Source organism: Oncorhynchus keta, unplaced genomic scaffold, assembly GCF_023373465.1.
Source record: "Oncorhynchus keta strain PuntledgeMale-10-30-2019 unplaced genomic scaffold, Oket_V2 Un_contig_21807_pilon_pilon, whole genome shotgun sequence".
Taxonomy (NCBI): Eukaryota; Metazoa; Chordata; class Actinopteri; order Salmoniformes; family Salmonidae; genus Oncorhynchus; species Oncorhynchus keta.
Genome location: NW_026282613.1, coordinates 32,242 through 51,920, shown reverse-complemented (window position 1 = coordinate 51,920; position 19,679 = coordinate 32,242). Strand labels below are relative to the sequence as shown.

The 19,679-nt window shown below is 52.1% G+C and overlaps 3 non-coding genes and 3 pseudogenes across 3 annotated transcripts; all 6 read left to right on the top strand.

Annotated features, from left to right (window-relative positions):
• Positions 1 to 5,449: 5,449 nt before the first annotated feature.
• LOC127921240 (uncharacterized) lies at positions 5,450 to 5,624 on the top strand (annotated as a pseudogene).
• Positions 5,625 to 6,105: 481 nt separating this feature from the next.
• On the top strand, positions 6,106 to 6,222 carry LOC127921245 (U5 spliceosomal RNA). Its single transcript, XR_008108548.1, has one exon. It is a non-coding gene; the product is annotated as a U5 spliceosomal RNA (small nuclear RNA).
• A 5,709-nt stretch (positions 6,223 to 11,931) lies between these two features.
• On the top strand, positions 11,932 to 12,109 carry LOC127921246 (uncharacterized; annotated as a pseudogene).
• Positions 12,110 to 12,579: 470 nt separating this feature from the next.
• LOC127921244 (U5 spliceosomal RNA) lies at positions 12,580 to 12,696 on the top strand. The gene has a single exon (XR_008108547.1). It is a non-coding gene; the product is annotated as a U5 spliceosomal RNA (small nuclear RNA).
• Positions 12,697 to 18,317: 5,621 nt separating this feature from the next.
• Positions 18,318 to 18,498, top strand: LOC127921247 (uncharacterized; annotated as a pseudogene).
• Positions 18,499 to 18,972: 474 nt separating this feature from the next.
• Positions 18,973 to 19,089, top strand: LOC127921242 (U5 spliceosomal RNA). The gene has a single exon (XR_008108546.1). It is a non-coding gene; the product is annotated as a U5 spliceosomal RNA (small nuclear RNA).
• Positions 19,090 to 19,679: the final 590 nt, after the last annotated feature.

Sequence of the window (19,679 nt, the reverse complement as noted above, 5' to 3'; positions counted from 1 at the left end):
CTTCCCCCAACCCCACTTCCCTTCCCCCAACTCCACCTCCCCTCCCCCACTCCATTCACCCTTCCCCCACTCCCTTCACTTGCCCCTCCCCCTTTCCAAACCCCCCTCCCCCTTTTTCCCTTCCCCTCCCCCCCCTTTTCACTGGTGTTGGGTTGTAAAGGGAGTGGGCCTCCATCATGTCAGCAGCACAGGCTGGCATGAGGAGGCACCATGCAGTGCGCCTCCTTTTAAAGGAGAAGGGAGGGAAAATAATGGAGTTATCCCGATTGGATTTCTCCAGAAAATTCCTCCAGAAAGAACTCGGTTTCCACCCCGCGCAGGTAAACTGCATCCTAGCCCTCCCCTATAGGAAGGGCTTCGATGTCAGTTTTGCCAACGCCAGCTTCCTGAGGGAGTTCTGGGGGAAACTCCAGAACTCCCTGAACACCCAGGGGTCCCTCACAGCAATGTTCGAGGTGACCAAGCTGACGGACAATAGCATTAAAACCGTTATTGTCCGTATGTACAACGAAACCGTACAGCCGGAGGACGTTGCAGTATGGCTGGACAGGTACTGCAACGTAAAGGGGCCCCTTATCCAGGTAAAAGACCTTGACGGGATCTGGACAGGGGCCTGGAGGGTCACTGTCCAGCAAAGGGAGGACCCTGGGGGCTATGGTGGGTTGAAAGCCATCCCATCCACCATAGTCCTCGGAGAGAACAGGGGCCATGTTCACTACCAGGACCAGCCCAAGCTGTGCCGTAAGTGTGGTGAACATGGCCACCTGGCAGACGCCTGTCAAAAGGTCGTCTGCATGAAGTGCCGGGAGGTGGGCCACCGCTACGAGGAATGCACGAACGGAAGGTCGTGCAACCTCTGTGGCGAGCGGTCCCACCTCATCCGCGACTGCCCCTCCTCCTGGGCCAACAGGGCCAAGTTCGGAAGGAGGGAGTGGGCGGCCGCGGACCGGGCTTCGGAGCGCCGGAGGGCCGAAGCGGCAGTTGCCGAGGTGGTAGTGGAGGAGCCGGTGGTAGTGGAGGAGCCGGTGGAGGAGGAGGTAGTGGTGGAGCCGGTGGTGGTGGAGGAGATAGTGGTGGAGCCGGTGGCTGTAGTGGAGGGCGCGAAGGAGCAGTGGTGGAAGTAGTGGGAGGAGAGGACAAAACCCTCCCCACCCCAACCCCCTGCCCCAGACTAATGTGACCCCTGAAGGAGAAAGGGCCGAGAAAGACGGCTCTGGAGAGATCTTTAGTGAAAGCTCCCCAAGTGGGTCAGACATTATAGGGACGGTGTCGGAAAGCACCAGGGAGACAGAGTCGGGAGACATGGGAGAAGGGGGGGAGATTCTGGAGGAACACCTCCCCCCACGTAAAAGAAATGCTGAGGAGCTCTCCGACCCCGAACAGGGCGAGGAGAAAAAAGGAAAGGTGGAATGGGAGAGCTCCCAGGGGGAGGAAGAATTTAGAACCTTCCCCTCCAACTCCCCCAATCAAGTCTCCTTTTTAAACCCAGTTTTAACCTCCTCTCCCTTCCACCCCCCTTTACCCCGGAGGGAGAGAGAGAAATCACCAGAAAAATAATCCCCTTTTAACTGTTCAATGCCTTTTCTTTTAGCACTGTTTTTACTCACCCCTTTTATGGCTTTTAAAATCACCACTATAAACGTGAGGAGCGTGAAAACAGCAATGAGAGCACAGTCGGTTTTATCCTTTTTAGAAAGGTTTAACTCAGATGTGTTTTTATTACAGGAGTGTGGTCTACCCTTTTTATCCTCTTACAGCAAATGGGAGGATAAGTGGCAGCACGGGCCCTCCCTTTGGAGTGGCTCAAATTTTAACAAGAACGACGGTGTTGCCATTTTAATCAAGACCCCACAGGTGGTGGTGAAGGGGAGCACGGTGGTGGTAGGTGGGCGTGCTCTTTTAGCCAATTGTACTTTTATGGGGAGGGATTTTAACGTGCTAAACGTATATGGTTTTAATGATAAACATGACCGGTGCGCACTTTTAGAGGACCTGCAGTCCCACATGCTAGGGAGGGATCCTCTAGTGGTGGGTGGGGATTTTAATTGTGTTTTAAGTAGAGCAGACAGGAGAGGGGCAGGAGAGGATTTTAAGGTAGACAGGTCAAGTGTTTTATTGCAAGGGTTGTGCAGGGATTTTAAACTGACGGACTGTTTTAAAACCCTGCATCCAAGAGAGGAGGGCTTCACCTGGACCAGTGGTGACGGCACCAGAGCCTCTCGCATTGATTATCTGTTTACCCGGGACTGTCCCCCAACTGATGCTAGAATAACCCCTGCTTTCTTCTCAGATCACGTAATGCTGACGTGCACCCTTTCACTAACCTCGGGTGTGACTGTGGGAAGAGGGCCCTGGAAATTGAACTGCTCCCTGCTAGAAGATGATAGAGTAGTTAGCCAGTACAGAGAGCAGTTCAGCCAGTGGCAGACGCTACAGGACTTTTTTGACACACGAGCACAGTGGTGGGAAATGGTGAAGGGAAGGACGAGGACTTTCTTTAGAGAGATAGGAAAGGAAAAAAGCAAGGCAAAAGATAGACGCATGGTGGGACTGCAAAAGCGACTGGAAAGGTATTTTAACTTACGCCAACAGGGCTTTGATTTTAACCAAGAAATTAAAGAAGTTAAAAAGGAAATGGCATTTTTAGCAGAACAGAGAAGCAAGGGGGTTATTTTAAGAAGTAAGGAAAGGGAATTAGAAGAGGGGGAGAAGTGCACTAGGTACTTTTTAAGAAAATAGTTAGCCAGGGTAGGATTATGACAGGATTGAAAAACAAGGACGGGGTTTTAAAAACAGACACAGAGGGAATAAAGGAAGTGGTCGAGGACTTTTATGGGGAACTGTTTGGGGAAAAAGACGTGTGCGAGGGAACAATGGGGGACCTTTTAACATATCTTGACAAGACCTTACCCAACACGGACGACCTGAGAAAAGACCTGACGAGGACAGAAATCGACCAAGGACTGAAACGTTTTAAGAGGGGTAAATCACCGGGGAGGACGGCCTCCCTTTGGAGTTTTATCTGACCTTTTGGGATGTTTTAGCCGACGAACTTTTGACTGTTTTTACTGACTTCGAACACCTCGACAGACTACCCGACAGTTTTAGAGTGGGGATCGTGACTCTTTTATACAAGAAAAACGACAGGACAGACCTGAAAAACTGGAGACCGATTACCCTTTTAAATTTTGATTGTAAACTTTTTTCCAAAGTTTTAACACTCAGAATGTCTTCTGTTTTAGGGGAGGTGATCCACCCGGACCAAACCTGTGCCGTGCCCGGAAGGAAGATCACGGACAGCCTGATACTGATCCGAGATGCCATCTGTTATGCGAGAGACAGAAATATGCGGCTTGTAGTCCTAAATTTAGATTTTGAAAAAGCCTTTGATCGGGTCTCGCACCAGTACCTCTTTAAGGTACTGCAAAAAATGGGTTTTCCGGACAGGTTCTTAGCTTGGGTGGGACTGCTGTACGGGGATATCACCAGCAAAATCCTTGTAAACGGGCATTTGTCAAAAGCAGTGGGAGTAGCACTGCGGCGTCCGTCAGGGCTGTCCTTTATCTCCTCTTCTGTTCGTGGCCTGCATTGAACCACTGGCACAGGTCTTGAGAAGGGACCAACGGATCAGTGGGGTGGGTATCCCGGGAGTGGGGGATGACCGCCAAGTGCGTATTTTACATGGACGACGTCAACATTTTATGCACTGACCTTTTATCCGTCGACAGGACTCTGGACAGGACTGACTGGTACGGACGAGCCTCTGGGGCGAGACTGAATAGAGACAAGACAGAGGCCCAATTCTTCGGACCGTGGGCAGACCCAGACTTGACCAGACTACCTTTGACAGTTAAACTGACGGACATAAGGGTACTGGGGGTAAAGTTTGACCAGGAGGGAGGAGGGAGTGGGAACTGGAGTGGGATCCTGGGGACAGTAAGACAGAGACTGGGTTTTTGGGGACTACGACAGCTGACTTTTGAGGGCAAGGTTTTAATCATTAAAGCTGTGATTTTACCTGTGCTTTTATTAATCAGTTCTGTTTTTATCCCCCCCCGAAGGAGTATTTTAGCCCTGGAGCGGATGCTGTTTTACTTTCTGTGGGGAAGCAAGTGGGAGAGGCTGAGGAGGGAGGTGGTCAAGAGGCCCAGGTCCAAGGGGGGGGAAAGGCTTGCCTGACCTCTACTTGTTCCTGGGCAGCCGCTACACAGCGTTACATCTGACTCTGGCCACCTCCCCGGTCAATAACAAGACACAGGCCCTCGCACGGTTCTGGCTGGGATCTTACCTCAGGACTCTGAGGCTGATCCCAGTCGACCTGCGAGCCCCAGTCTCTTTCCTGCTCCCCACCCACTACGTCCAGCTCCAGAAATTTTTAAGACATTTCAAACTGGAAAAGGAAGCAGTCACGGTTTTAACTAAACACCGCTCTCTTCTCTCTCTTGTGCAGGAACGGGAACCAGTGTGTCCAGTGCGCGGGCTCGCTATAGGCGAGCCCACAACGGTCTGGCGCAACGTGGCCCATCCTGCACTCCTGAATCGGCATCGGGACCTGTCCTGGATGGTCGCCCACGAGATCCTCCCGGTCAGGGCCGTTATGCACTCACGGGGCATGGCGAGGACATCCGCGTGCCCCCGACCGGGCTGCGGCCAAGATGAGTCGGTGAGGCACATGCTCTGGGAGTGCAGAGCCGCCAGGGACCTGTGGAAGGAAGCAGGCCCCCTGATCACCTCGTGTCTGCCAGCAGGGGAGGACCTAACACCTCAGCTCGTGCTGTACGGGGTGGGCCGAAGGCCCATTCCACCGAAGGCCTTCACCAAGTTCTGGCCCACCCTCACGTGTCTGAAGGAAGCACTGTGGTCCTCCCGTAACCTGCTGGTAGCAAAAAACGTAGAGACCACCCCCCAGGCAGTGGCCATGGTAGCCACGGAAGCCCTGGGGTGGTACGAACGGAAGGGGGCCTCGACCCCAGGCGAAGGGTCCCCCACAACACCCTAGGTCCCGGCGGCCACGGCCTGACAGCGCTGCGGCGCCTAGGGCGATGCGCCTAGGGGAGGGATCTCCTCTGGGCCCCGAAGGACGGGACGATGGTCTATTCGGGAGAGCAGGATGAGGCGAGCTTGATAAGGACTCACCCCGCTCCTGTACAAGCGATTGAAGACAGCCTTTTAACAAAGTGACTTTTTAACATGTTTCTAACGTCTTAAAAATGTTTTATCTTTGTTGAATCATTTCGTACACATTTTAAAATGGCTTTTACAGATTTGATGTTTTTTTACAAAGAAAGTACTTTTATTCACAGTTGTTGTCATTGGTTTTAACAACACGTACTTTTAACAAATTTAAATGTAAAATTTCAAATGCTGTGTTTTATGCTTTGTTGCCGTTTTTATGTGTATAAATGATTAACTGAATGTATGAGCTGTTTTTAAAGGAATTGTGTAAATAAAAACTTTTCCAAAAGAAAAAATCTGTTCTTATCAGTTTAATATCTGATACGTCCCCCATCGGGGGACTACATATTAAATGGATTTTTCGAACAGGGAGTCGGAAATGGGGCTTGCTCCGTCCGCTCCACGCATCGACCCGGTATTGCAGTACCTCCGGGAACGGTGCAACACTTTTCTCCCGTTGTCAAGGAAAAATGCTCATTCGCAAAGCTATGTAAACAGCTAGCTAGCTGCTAGCTAGCTAGCTAGCATAAGAAGAGAAGAAGGAAAGAAACATTCAATCAAACTGAAAGAAAGGCGAAGCGCTCTTCAATGGGGTCCCCCGTTTCCCGCCATTTTTGTTAAAAAAAAAAAAAAAAAAAAAAAAAAAAAAAAAAAAAATTTGGGCCAGGATTGTGTGTGTGTGTGTGTGTGTGTGTGTGTGTGTGTGTGTGTCTCTCTCTCTCTCTCTCTCTCTCTCTCTCTCTCTCTCTCTCTCTCTCTCTCTCTCTGTCGCTGTGTCTCTGTCGCTGTGTCTCTGTCTCTGTGTCTCTGACCTGACTTTTTTTATCCACAGCCCTGGAAAACTTGGAAGAGTGGCTTCCGGGAGCACCCGCGGGTACCCGGCCTAGAGTGCACAGAGTGTGTGTCGGGCCCCCACCTCTGACTTCCATACGATTCTGGTTTCTCTTCATTACGCACAAGCCTTTCGCCTTTTACTAAAGACTTCCGTGGAGAGGAACACTTACGAGTTCAACGTATTTTTGGAGGGGCTTTGCTTCTTTGCAGAGCCCGCTATCTTGTTTCAAGAGAAATTGACTGACAGACAGAGGTGGGCCAGGATAGTGACTTAAAGATACATTAGCGACTTTTTCCAAAAAACACATGCCAGTGACTGAGTGAGTGAGTGAGTGAGTGAGTGAGTGACTGAGTGACTGAGTGACTGAGGGAGGGAGGAGCCGCCGGCTTTTGCCTACCCGCTGAGGTCTGTCGAGACCCCCGGGGGCCCGGCGGTTGCAGGGTTCCATTTGTGGGTTATCGCTTCTCGGCCTTTTGGCTCAGATCAAGCTTGGTACTGAGGTGTCCCAGAGCCCGCTGAGCCAGAAGGTCGAAGGAGAAAGGAGGGAGGAAAAGAGAAATTTTTCCGTTTTTCAAAATTTTCTTTGGCTTTTTTTTGAAGAGAGCTTTTTTTTGGTTTTTCCAAATGGAGAAGACAAGAAAAATGGCGAGGATCAATTCCCTGGGATCGGGATTGGCAAACACGTGAGGTTTGCCTGGAAGGAAAAAGGAGGTTGAAGCCATTTGGGAGAGAGACATTTGGAAGGACTCCTGATGGGGTGCCTTGAAGCTGAAGGTAAAGGATGTTTGTGCCTACAGGGAACCCGATGGAGAGGGCTTTTGATGTAACCTGCTACACAGAGGAGAAGCACGATGAAGTTCTGAAGAAGGTGAAAGAAGTGGAAGGAGAAAGGCCTATGTGCCTTTATAATGTCACGAGCCTGGCAAGGAGTAACTTCCGGGTAGTAACAGTGACAATGTACAACCCACATGTCAAGGACGAAGACGTGAGAGGCTTCCTGGGGCAGTATATGGACAAGGTCTCCACAGCAAGGCTCATGAGGGACTCCCTGGGGTTCTGGAATGGGAGAAGAGGTTTTCAGGCGCTCCTCAGGGAGGACCCAAATGGGCAGGGTGGCTACCTCCATCCTCCCGCAATGTTCTCCCTGGGGGCTGACAGGGGGACGTTGTACTACGCACGTCAGCCCCCGTTCTGCAGGCGCTGTATGGCCTATGGTCATATCCTCGCCTCGTGTAGCATAAAGAAATGCAGAATTTGTGGATCTGCTGAGCACGAGGCGAGGGAGTGTGACGAACCCAAGGCGTGCCACGGGTGTGGCTCGTCAGCACACCTGTGGCGGGATTGCCCGGTTCGTCAGCGGTCATACGCGTCTGCAGCCGGAGGGGGAGCAGGAGCGGGGGATGGGGGAAGAAGGGGGGAAGGAAGGCCTTTCCAAGAAAGAAGACCAGGTCAAGACGGTAAAAAGAAAGAAGAGGAGAAAGGAAAGAAAACAGGAAGAGAAGAAGAAGAAAAGGAGAATGAAGATAAGGGAGGAAGGGAGGGGGGTGCCTGAGGAAGGACCTGTGGGGGGAGGGGTGCCTGGTGGGAACTGTGGGGGGGGAGGGGTGCCTGTGGCAGGACCTGTGGGGAAAGGGGACTGGGGGGGTGCCTGGGCAGGACCTGTGGGGGGGGGGGGGTGCCTGTGGCAGGACCTGGGGGGGAGGGGAGTGGCAGGAGGGGAGGGGGAGTGGGGGGACATGTGGGGGGAGGGGGCCTGACATGACCTTGGTGGAGGAGATGAGGGAGGACTGGCGGAGGAGCTGGGAGGTGCTGTCTCCCCGCTGACCTCTGGTGGAGGGGCCGGAGACCTGGTTCCACCTCCTGTAAAAAAAAAAAAAAAGAAAGGGAGAGGGGGCAGACCTGACGGATGGGGAGGGGGAGGGGGAAGGTGTGGGGGGGGGGCAAGCGAGTGATGGGGTTAAGGAGGAAGTCCCTGTCCTCCTTTTTCCTCAGCCCTCTTATCCCCTCAGCCCCTGGGGGAGGAATCCCTGGGAGTGGATCGGGCTGTTTTGGCTGGGGGGGATCCCAGCTCCTGTTTGAGGAGATGGGGTCCCCTAGCCTCAGTTTGGAAGATTATAGGGAGGAAGCTGGTGGGGAGCCCAGGGTGCAGGGTACTCTGATCCTGCCTGGTGGCCCTAACACCAATCCTGCATCCTGGGTTGGAGGAATGGAGGAGGACGGGGGGCGTCAGGAGGAGGGGAAGGCGTCCCTGTCGGGTGGAGATGGACCAGGGGAGCATCAGGTGAGCCTCCTGTTTTGTTTTTGGTTGTTTGGGTTTTTTGTGTTGTTTATTTTATAATATAAATGAATATTTCTGTTAAATTTGTTTAGTTTAAATGTAAGGGGTTTAAGGGATTTTGTTAAAAGGAGGGCGGTTTTTAGTTTTTTAGAAGGGGTGGGTTTTGATTTTTGTTTTTTACAGGAGGTTCACCTGAGGGATGGAGGGGATGTCAAAAGGTTTAGGAGGAGTGGGATAAGGGGGAATCAGTTTGGGGCATAGGAGGGGTGCACTCAACAGGGGTAGGGATTTTGTTTGGAATAGAGAGGTTAAGGTAGAGAACACTTTTGTTATAATGCAGGGGAGAGTTTTGGGGATAGATGTCACATATAGGGATAGCTAGATATAGGTTAATTTGGGGTGTATGGGCCACAGGTGGCGGCAGACAGGAGGGAGATGGTGGACTGTCTGGCGCCCCTGTGTGTCACAAATAGGCACTTGGTGATAGGAGGGATTTTAATATAGATTTAGGGATAGGGGTGATAGTAGTGCAGGCGCCATCACCGGGCTAATGGCTTGCCATGGTCTGGTTGATGGTGGCCTGCACACTACTCCGGCAATGGTCGGTCCCACATGGCGCAACTCCAGGGGTTGCGCGGAGGCTCGACTATATTTTTGTATCCAGGTCTTTGGGTCAGTTGTCTGGGCGGCTGTTGCCTGTCTTCTTTCGGATCACGACGGGGTGTTCCTGCAGGTGGGGTCGCCAGTCTGCCTCTTCGGTAGGGGGTACTGGAAACTAGATCGGGATGTACTGGAGGAGCAGGCTTTCGTTGATGCAGTTTTTGGTTTCTTTCGGAGGCTTGAAGGCCTCCGGTCCATGTGCGAGGGGTGTTAGAGTGGTGGGATTTAGTTAAGGTAAGGATTAGGGCTTTATAATAGGATATTGTAAGAGGAAAAAGAGGGAGGAAAGGAGGGAGGTGGATCATATCCAAAGGTTAATCGAACTTGAGTACGAGGCAGGCAACCTCGGCGGGTCGATTGACTGGGAGAGATCCACAGCCCTGAAGGCGCAGCTCAGGGAGCTGCAGGAGCAGAAGGCTCGAGCTTTCCTGGAGCGTGCGCATAGTGGCTTTTTAGAACATAATGAGACTTGTTCCGCTATGTTCTTTAAGTCGGTTAGGGCTAGGCAGAGTAGGAAGGTAATGCATGGAGTTAGAAAAGAAGATGGTAGTGTAGTAAGTAAACCAGAGGAGATGGTCAGGGTGACAACTGATCATTTCCGAGGTTTATTTAAGGAAAGGGAAATAGATGTAGAGCAGGGAAATGTGTTTTAGAACACTTGTCCCGGCGGTTGCCGGAGGACATTAGAGACGTGATGGAGGCCCAGATCTCACTAGAAGAGGTTGAGAGCGCTCTTAGGAGGATGGGAAAAGGGAAGGTGCCTGGGATGGATGGGCTGCCGGCTGAGTTTTACCTCAAGTTTTGGGGTATACTTGGACCAGTGGTCCTCGAAGTCTTGAAGGCCATCCTTGAGACGGGGGTCCCGGGGGATCAATGGCTGTTGGTGTGCTGTCACTTCTTTATAAGAAGGGGGACGCAACAGACCTTGGCAACTGGCGGCCATTGACCATGCTGTGTGTAGACTACAAGATTGCTTGCAAAGGTCCTAGCGGATCGGTTGCGCACAGCCCTTCCCTACGTCGTCCATGAGGATCAGACGTGCGGGGTAGAGGGTCGCTCTATAAGATGGAACCTACAGTTGATCAGGGACTCCATCGCCTGGGTTGAAGATAGAGGGCTGCCTTTAATGGTAGCAGCGCTAGATCAGGCGAAAGCCTTTGATCGCGTGAATAGATCCTTTCTATTCAGGGTGTTAGGTAGATTAGGATTTGGGGAGAAGTTTATAGGATGGATCCGTACTTATATGTCGGAGCGGGGTGTCGAGTCAGTGTAAACGGTCACTTAGGTGACGTTTTTGACCTCTCGTCTGGGGTCAGGCAGGGATGCCCGCTCTCGGCTCCTCTTTGTTCTGTACATGGAGCCTCTGGGGGCTGCCATTAGGGCAGACACAGGGGTGGAGGGCTTGTTGATCCCTGGAAGCGGTGGGCTGCGTGTTAAGATGACGCAGTACGCCGACGACACTTCCTTGCTGCTTATGCAAGGACTCGTGCCTGACAAGGTCCCTTGCCATCATTGGGGATTTCACCCAAGCGTCGGGGGCGGTTCTGAATCATGCAAAGTCTTCCGTTAAGTTTTTCGGAAGATGGCGCGGTAGGACGGATGTGCCCGGGGGTTATCTCTCTGTGAGGGGGCCCTGAGGATTCTCGGGGTCCATTTTGAGACCTCCCGGCTCAGCGACGCTGAACTGGAACATGGGTATCGCAGTGGTACAGAGGAAGCTAGCAATGTGGAAGGCTAGGTCTTTGTCTTTTATAGGTAAGGTCCTGGTCCTAAAGGTGGATGTATTGCCATCTCTTTTGTATTTGGCGTACATCTACCCATTGCCGGCTTGTCTGAGAAAGTCTCTAGTGAGGCTTGTGTTTCAGTTCATGTGGGGTGGCAGGTACGAGTGGGTCGCCAGGGCGCGCATGCTCTGTCCCATCGGGGAGGGAGGTAGGGGGTACCACATCTCCCCTCAAGCTGGACGCCATTTTTGTTTCTTTCCTGTTGACGGAGCTTGCTCGTCCGGTTATACACCCGTCCGGTTACCTCCTGCGGGTGTTCTTCTCGTATCAGGCGAGAAGCGTAATGGTGTGGTCTAACGCGGGTCCTCGGGCGGAACAGCTGCCGTGGCACTTTGGCCATGCGGCCAAGTGGCTGCGTGCGCACCCCGAGGTTGAAGTTGCCCGAGTAGGTTTAGATCACAGGCACCTGTACGAGGAGGTCAGGCAGGCAGGGAGTCCTGCGCCTGTAGCGGGCATCTCGTCAGTGGTCTGGGAGGGAGTGCAGGCGCGGGGCCTGGACAACAGGCTCAAGGACCTGAATTGGTTGGGCCTCCATAAGTGCTTGCCGGTACGTGCCATTATGTACCGGCATAGTTTGTCGCGATCCCCCACCTGTCCAAGATCTGCTTGTGGCAGGGAGGAGACTGTGCGCCATGCCTTCTGGGACTGTGCCTTTGCCGGACTAGTCTGGGCTAGGGCACGGGTGCTGCTAGGTTTGGTTAGGAGTGATTTTGTTGTGACGTGGGCTAGGTTAGAGAGAGGTGTAGGGAGAGCGAGGGGAACGAATAGGGACAGGTTTCTGCTCTGGCTTCTCATAAGCCTCTTTAAACGGGGGCTGTGGGAAGCCAGGCAGGAATTGGTAAAGACAGGGAAAGATTGGGGGGTGGAAGGGATAGTGAGGAGGGTGGAAGGTGATGTGAGGGGGAGGATGAAGAGGGAGGAGAGGAAGTGGGGGCAGCATGCGGCACGGGAGAGGTGGAAGGGGGGTTTAGGGCTGTGGTAGGGGGTTTAGGGCTGGGAGTGTTAGAGAGAGAATTATAAGGGGATAGATTAGGGAAGGGAAGATAGGGAAGGGTTAGGTATTGGTTAGGTATGACGGGGAGGGACGATGCTCCCCTGAGGTTTGTTTTTGTTTGGTGTCTGGTGATTTGGTGTTGTAAATAGATTGAGAATGAATGAGACTTATGATTTTGTAATGGTATGAATGGTTTTGAGTGTAAATAAATTATTTTTTCAAAAAAAAAATCTGTTCTTATCAGTTTAATATCTGATACGTCCCCCATCGGGGGACTACATATTAAATGGATTTTTCGAACAGGGAGTCGGAAATGGGGCTTGCTCCGTCCGCTCCACGCATCGACCCGGTATTGCAGTACCTCCGGGAACGGTGCAACACTTTTCTCCCGTTGTCAAGGAAAAATGCTCATTCGCAAAGCTATGTAAACAGCTAGCTAGCTAGCTAGCTGCTAGCTAGCTAGCTAGCATAAGAAGAGAAGAAGGAAAGAAACATTCAATCAAACTGAAAGAAAGGCGAAGCGCTCTTCAATGGGGTCCCCGTTTCCCGCCATTTTGTTAAAAAAAAAAAAAAAAAAAAAAAAAAAAAAAAAAAAAAAATTTGGGCCAGGATTGTGTGTGTGTGTGTGTGTGTGTGTGTGTGTGTGTGTGTCTCTCTCTCTCTCTCTCTCTCTCTCTCTCTCTCTCTGTCGCTGTGTCTCTGTCGCTGTGTCTCTGTCTCTGTGTCTCTGTCTCTGACCTTCTTTTTATCCACAGCCCTGGAAAACTTGGAAGAGTGGCTTCCGGGAGCACCCGCGGGTACCCGGCCTAGAGTGCACAGAGTGTGTGTCGGGCCCCCACCTCTGACTTCCATACGATTCTGGTTTCTCTTCATTACGCACAAGCCTTTCGCCTTTTACTAAAGACTTCCGTGGAGAGGAACACTTACGAGTTCAACGTATTTTTGGAGGGGCTTTGCTTCTTTGCAGAGCCCGCTATCTTGTTTCAAGAGAAATTGACTGACAGACAGAGGTGGGCCAGGATAGTGACTTAAAGATACATTAGCGACTTTTTCCAAAAAACACATGCCAGTGACTGAGTGAGTGAGTGAGTGAGTGAGTGAGTGAGTGAGTGAGTGACTGAGTGACTGAGTGACTGAGGGAGGGAGGAGCCGCCGGCTTTTGCCTACCCGCTGAGGTCTGTCGAGACCCCCGGGGGCCCGGCGGTTGCAGGGTTCCATTTGTGGGTTATCGCTTCTCGGCCTTTTGGCTCAGATCAAGCTTGGTACTGAGGTGCCCCAGAGCCCGCTGAGTCAAAAGGTCGAAGGAGGGCGGTAGGAGAGGAAAATTTGTTTTTTTTGAAGAGTTTTTTTCAGAGAAAGTTTTTGGGCTTCTTTTTCTTGAAGAGAGCTTTTTTTTGAAAAAATGGAGAACAAGGAAAATGGCGGTTCCCTAGGATTGGGTCGGCAAACACGGACTGCGATTTTGCCTGGAAGGAAAAGGAGATGGAAGCCGTTTGGGGAGAGAGACATTTTGGAGGAACATCTTGATGGGGGCCTGAAGCTTGAAGGTAAAGGAAGTCTTGTGCCTTCAAGGAACCAAATGGAGAGCTTTGATGTGACCTCTACACAGAAGAAAAACATGATGGAATTTTGAAGAAGGTGAAAGGAAGGAGGGAGGAAAGAGGCCTGTGTCTTTTACAGTCACCAGCCTGGCAAAGAACAATTTCAGGGTGGTGACAGTAACAATGTACAACCCCATGTCAAGGATGAGAGGTGAGGGCCTTCCTGGGGAGGTATATGGACAATGTCTCCTCAGCAAGGCTCCTCAGGGACTCCCTGGGGTTCTGGAATGGGAAGAGAGGTTTTCAGGCGTTCCTCAGGGAGGACCCAAAGAGGTTGGGTGGATACCTCCATCCTCCCGCGATGTTCTCCCTGGGGGCTGACAGGGGACATTACTATGCCCGTCAGCCCCGTTCTGCAGGCGTGTATGGCCTATGGCCATACCTGGCCTCGTGCAGCACAAGAAATGTCAGATTTTGTGGATCGGGGAGCACGAGGCCAGGGAGTGTGGGAGCCCAAGGCGTGCCACGGGTGTGGCTCGAGAGCACACCTGTGGCGTGATTGCCCGCTCGCCAGGCACAGGTCATACGCGTCTGCAGCTGGAGGGGAGCGGGGATGGGGAAGAAGAAAGGGGGAAGGAAGGCCTTTCAGGAGGAAGGGGGCAAGAAGGAAAAAGAAGAAGAAGACAAAGGAAGAAAACATGGAAAGAAGCAAGAGGAAAAGGAGAAGAAGAACGGGGGAAGGAGAAAAGAAGAACGAAAAAGAAGAAAAGGGGGAGGGGTGCCTGTGGCAGGAACTGTGGGAGGGGAGGGGGTGCTTGAGGCGGGACCTGTGGGGGGAGGGGTGCCTGGGAGGACCTGTGGGGGGAGGGGTGGGGCAGGACCTGGGGGGAGGGGTGCCTGTGGGGACCTGGGGGGGGGGGGGAGGCGGGAGTGGGGGGGATTGTGCGTCTGACATGTTGGTGGAGGAGATGAGGGAGCTGGCGGAGGAGCTGGGAGGTGCTGTCTCCCCGCTACCTCTTGAGGCCCTTACACCTCTTCCACCTCCTGTAAAAAAAAAAAAATGAAGAGAGGGAAGAGGGGGCAGGAGGAGGGGAGGGGGAGGGGGTGTGGAAGGGGGGGGGGCTAAGAGAGTGATGGGGTTAAGGAGGAAGTCCCTGTCCTCCTTGTCCTGTGTTGCCTCATCCCCTCAGCACGGGGGGATGGAGGATCCCTGGGGTGGATCTGGGCTGTTTGGCTGGGGGGATCCCAGCTCCTGTTTGGGGAGATGGGGTCCCCTAGCCTCAGTTTGGAAGATTATAGGGAGGAAGGGTGGGGGCCCAGGGTGCAGGGGACTCTTAACCCTAACACCAATCCTGGGTCCTGGGTTGGGGGATGGAGGAGGACGGGGGGACGTCAGGAGGGGAGGGGGACGTCCCTGTCGGGTGGAGATGGACCAGGGGAGCATCAGGTGAGCCTCCTGTTTGTGGTTTTTGGTTTTGGGTTGTTTTTTGAGGGTTTTTGTTTATAATAAAAAAATGAATATTTCTGTTAAATTTGTTTAGTTTAAATGTAAGGGGTTTAAGGGATTTTGTTAAAAGGAGGGCGGTTTTTAGTTTTTTAGAAGGGTGTGGGTTTTGATTTTTGTTTTTTACAGGAGGTTCACCTGAGGGATGGAGGGGATGTCAAAGGTTTAGAGGGAGTGGGATAAGGGGGATTCATTTTGGGGCATAGGAGGGGTGCACTCAACAGGGTAGGGATATTGTTTGGAATAGAGAGGTTGTTGTAGAGAACACTTTTGTTATAATGCAGGGTAGAGTTTTGGGGATAGATGTCACATATAGGGATAGCTAGATATAGGTTAATTGGGGTGTATGGGCCACAGGTGGCGGCAGACAGGAGGGAGATGGTGGACTGTCTGGCGCCCCTGTGTGTTACAAACAGGCACTTGGTGATAGGAGGGGATTTTAATATAGATTTAGGGGATAGGGGTGATAGCAGTCAGGCGCCATCACCGGGCTAATGGCTTGCCATGGTCTGGTTGATGGTGGCCTGCACACTACTCCGGCAATGGTCGGTCCCACATGGCGCAACTCCAGGGGGTTGCGCGGAGGCTCGACTATATTTTTGTATCCAGGTCTTTGGGTCAGTTGTCTGGGCGGCTGTTGCCTGTCTTCTTTTCGGACCACGACGGGGTGTTCCTGCAGGTGGGGTCGCCAGTCTGCCTCTTCGGTAGGGGGTACTGGAAACTAGATCGGGATTTACTGGAGGAGCAGGCTTTTGTCAATGCATTTTTTGTTTCTTTCGGAGGCTTGAAGGCCTCCGGTCCATGTGTGAGGGGTGTTAGAGTGGTGGGATTTAGTTAAGGTAAGGATTAGGGCTTTTATAATAGGATATTGTAAGAGGAAAAAGAGGGAGGAAAGGAGGGAGGTGGATCATATCCAAAGGTTAATCGAACTTGAGTACGAGGCAGGCAACCTCGGCGGGTCGATTGACTGGGAGAGATCCACAGCCCTGAAGGCGCAGCTCAGGGAGCTGCAGGAGCAGAAGGCTCGAGCTTTCCTGGAGCGTGCACATAGTGGCTTTTTAGAACATAATGAGACTTGTTCCGCTATGTTCTTTAAGTCGGTTAGGGCAAGGCAGAGTAGGAAGGTAATGCATGGAGTTAGGGAAGAAGATGGTAGTGTAGTAAGTAAACCAGAGGAGATGGTCAGGGTGACAACTGATCATTTCCGAGGTTTATTTAAGGAAAGGGAAATAGATGTAGAGCAGGGAAATGTGTTTTAGAACACTTGTCCCGGCGGCTGCCGGAGGACATTAGAGATGTGATGGAGGCCCAGATCTCACTTGAAGAGGTTGAGAGCGCTCTTAGGAGGATGGGTAAAGGGAAGGTGCCTGGGATGGATGGGCTGCCGGCTGAGTTTTACCTCAAGTTTTGGGGTATACTTGGACCAGTGGTCCTCGAAGTCTTGAAGGCCATCCTTGAGACGGGGTCCCAGGGGGATCAATGGCTGTTGGTGTGCTGTCACTTCTTTATAAGAAGGGGGAAGCAACAGACCTTGGCAACTGGCGGCCATTGACCATGCTGTGTGTAGACTACAAGTTGCTTGCAAAGGTCCTAGCGGACCGGTTGCGCACAGCCCTTCCCTACGTCGTCCATGAGGATCAGACGTGCGGGGTAGAGGGTCGCTCTATTAAGATGGAACCTTCAGTTGATCAGGGACTCCATCGCTTGGGTTGAAGATAGAGGGCTGCCTTTAATGGTAGCAGCGCTAGATCAGGCGAAAGCCTTTGATCGCGTGAATAGATCCTTTCTATTCAGGGTGTTAGGTAGATTAGGATTTGGGGAGAAGTTTATAGGATGGATCCGTACTTTATATGTCGGAGCGGGGTGTCGAGTTAGTGTAAATAGTCACTTAGGTGACGTTTTTGACCTCTCATCTGGGGTCAGGCAGGGATGCCCGCTCTCGGCTCTCCTCTTTGTTCTGTACATGGAGCCTCTGGGGGCTGCTATTAGGGCAGACACAGGGGTGGAGGGCTTGTTGATCCCTGGAAGCGGTGGGCTGCGTGTTAAGATGACGCAGTACGCCGACGACACTTCCTTGCTGTTATGTAAGGACTCGTGCCTGACAAGGTCCCTTGCCATCATTGGGGATTTCACCCAAGCGTCGGGGGCGGTTCTGAATCATGCAAAGTCTTCCGTTAAGTTTTTCGGAAGATGGCGCGGTAGGACGGATGTGCCCGGGGGGTTATCTCTCTGTGAGGGGGCCCTGAGGATTCTCGGGGTCCATTTTGAGACCTCTGGCTCAGCGACGCTGAACTGGAACATGGGTATCGCAGTGGTACGGAGGAAGCTAGCAATGTGGAAGGCTAGGTCTTGGTCCTAAAGGTGGATGTATTGCCATCTCTTTTGTATTTGGCATACATCTACCCATTGCCGGCTTGTCTGAGAAAGTCTCTAGTGAGGCTTGTGTTTCAGTTCATGTGGGGTGGCAGGTACGAGTGGGTCGCCAGGGCGCGCATGCTCTGTCCCATCGGGGGAGGGAGGTAGGGGGTACCACATCCCCCTCAAGCTGGACGCCATTTTTGTTTCTTTCCTGTTGACGGAGCTTGCTCATCCAGTTATACACCCGTCCGGTTACCTCCTGCGGGTGTTCTTCTCGTATCAGGCGAGAAGCGTAATGGTGTGGTCTAACGCGGGTCCTCGGGCGGAACAGCTGCCGTGGCACTTTGGCCATGCGGCCAAGTGGCTGCGTGCGCACCCCGAGGTTGAAGTTGCCCGAGTAGGTTTAGATCACAGGCACCTGTACGAGGAGGTCAGGCAGGCAGGGAGTCCTGCGCCTGTAGCGGGCATCTCGTCAGTGGTCTGGGAGGGAGTGCAGGCGCGGGGCCTGGACAACAGGCTCAAGGACCTGAATTGGTTGGGCCTCCATAAGTGCTTGCCGGTACGTGCCATTATGTACCGGCATAGTTTGTCGCGATCCCCCACCTGTCCAAGATCTGCTTGTGGCAGGGAGGAGACTGTGCGCCATGCCTTCTGGGACTGTGCCTTTGCCGGACTAGTCTGGGCTAGGGCACGGGTGCTGCTAGGTTTGGTTAGGAGGTGATTTTGTTGTGAACGTGGGCTAGGTTAGAGAGAGGTGTAGGGAGAGCGAGGGGAAGATAGGGATAGGTTTCTGCTCTGGCTTCTCATAAGCCTCTTTAAACGGGGGCTGTGGGAAGCCAGGCAGAATTGGTAAAGACAGGGAAAGATTGGGGGTGGAAGGGATAGTGAGGAGGGTGGAAGGTGATGTGAGGGGGAGGATGAAGAGGGAGGAGAGGAAGTGGGGGCAGCATGCGGCACGGGAGAGGTGGAAGGGGGTTTAGGGCTGGGAGTGTTAGATTGAGAATTATAAGGGGATAGATTAGGGAAGGAAAGATAGGGAAGGGTTAGGTATTGGTTAGGTATGACGGGGAGGGACGATGCTCCCCTGAGGTTTGTTTTTGTTTGGTGTCTGGTTTTGTGTTGTAAATAGATTTGAAGAATGAATGAGAAATTATGATTTTGTAATGGTATGAATGGTTTTGAGTGTAAATAAATTATTTTTTAAAAAAAAAAAAAATCTGTTCTTATCAGTTTAATATCTGATACGTCCCCCATCGGGGGACTACATATTAAATGGATTTTTCGAACAGGGAGTCGGAAATGGGGCTTGCTCCGTCCGCTCCACGCATCGACCCGGTATTGCAGTACCTCCGGGAACGGTGCAACACTTTTCTCCCGTTGTCAAGGAAAAATGCTCATTCGCAAAGCTATGTAAACAGCTAGCTAACAGCTAGCTAGCTGCTAGCTAGCTAGCTAGCATAAGAAGAGAAGAAGGAAAGAAACATTCAATCAAACTGAAAGAAAGGCGAAGCGCTCTTCAATGGGGTCCCCGTTTCCCGCCATTTTTGTTAAAAAAAAAAAAAAAAAAAAAAAAAAAAAAAAATTTGGGCCAGGATTGTGTGTGTGTGTGTGTGTGTGTGGTGTGTGTCTCTCTCTCTCTCTCTCTCTCTCTCTCTCTCTCTCTCTCTCTCTGTGTCTCTGTCGCTGTGTCTCTGTCTCTGTGTCTGTGTCTGTCTCTGTGTCTCTGACCTTCTTTTTATCCACAGCCCTGGAAAACTTGGAAGAGTGGCTTCCGGGAGCACCCGCGGGTACCCGGCCTAGAGTGCACAGAGTGTGTGTCGGGCCCCCACCTCTGACTTCCATACGATTCTGGTTTCTCTTCATTACGCACAAGCCTTTCGCCTTTTACTAAAGACTTCCGTGGAGAGGAACACTTACGAGTTCAACGTATTTTTGGAGGGGCTTTGCTTCTTTGCAGAGCCCGCTATCTTGTTTCAAGAGAAATTGACTGACAGACAGAGGTGGGCCAGGATAGTGACTTAAAGATACATTAGCGACTTTTTCCAAAAAACACATGCCAGTGACTGAGTGAGTGAGTGAGTGAGTGAGTGAGTGAGTGACTGAGTGAGTGACTGAGTGACTGAGGGAGGGAGGAGCCGCCGGCTTTTGCCTACCCGCTGAGGTCTGTCGAGACCCCCGGGGGCCCGGCGGTTGCAGGGTTCCATTTGTGGGTTATCGCTTCTCGGCCTTTTGGCTCAGATCAAGCTTGGTACTGAGGTGCCTCAGAGCCCGCTGAGTCAAAAGGTCGAAGTAGGAGGGCGATAGGGGTTAAACCCTTTGAGAAGGTGATTGTGGATATTACCGGTTTGGTTTTTGATTGCTCGTGGAGAATTTTTTGGGGGTTTTTGGAAAAACCTTTGTTTTGGTGGAGAAGGAAAGGATGACACCGTATATGTCAGTCCCGGGAGTTGGCCTTGCAAACACGGTGCGTTTTGCATGGAGGGAAAAGGACATGGAGCCGTTTGGAAGAGAAGAGTTTGGGAGGACCTTGCTAATGGGGGTGCTCAAGCT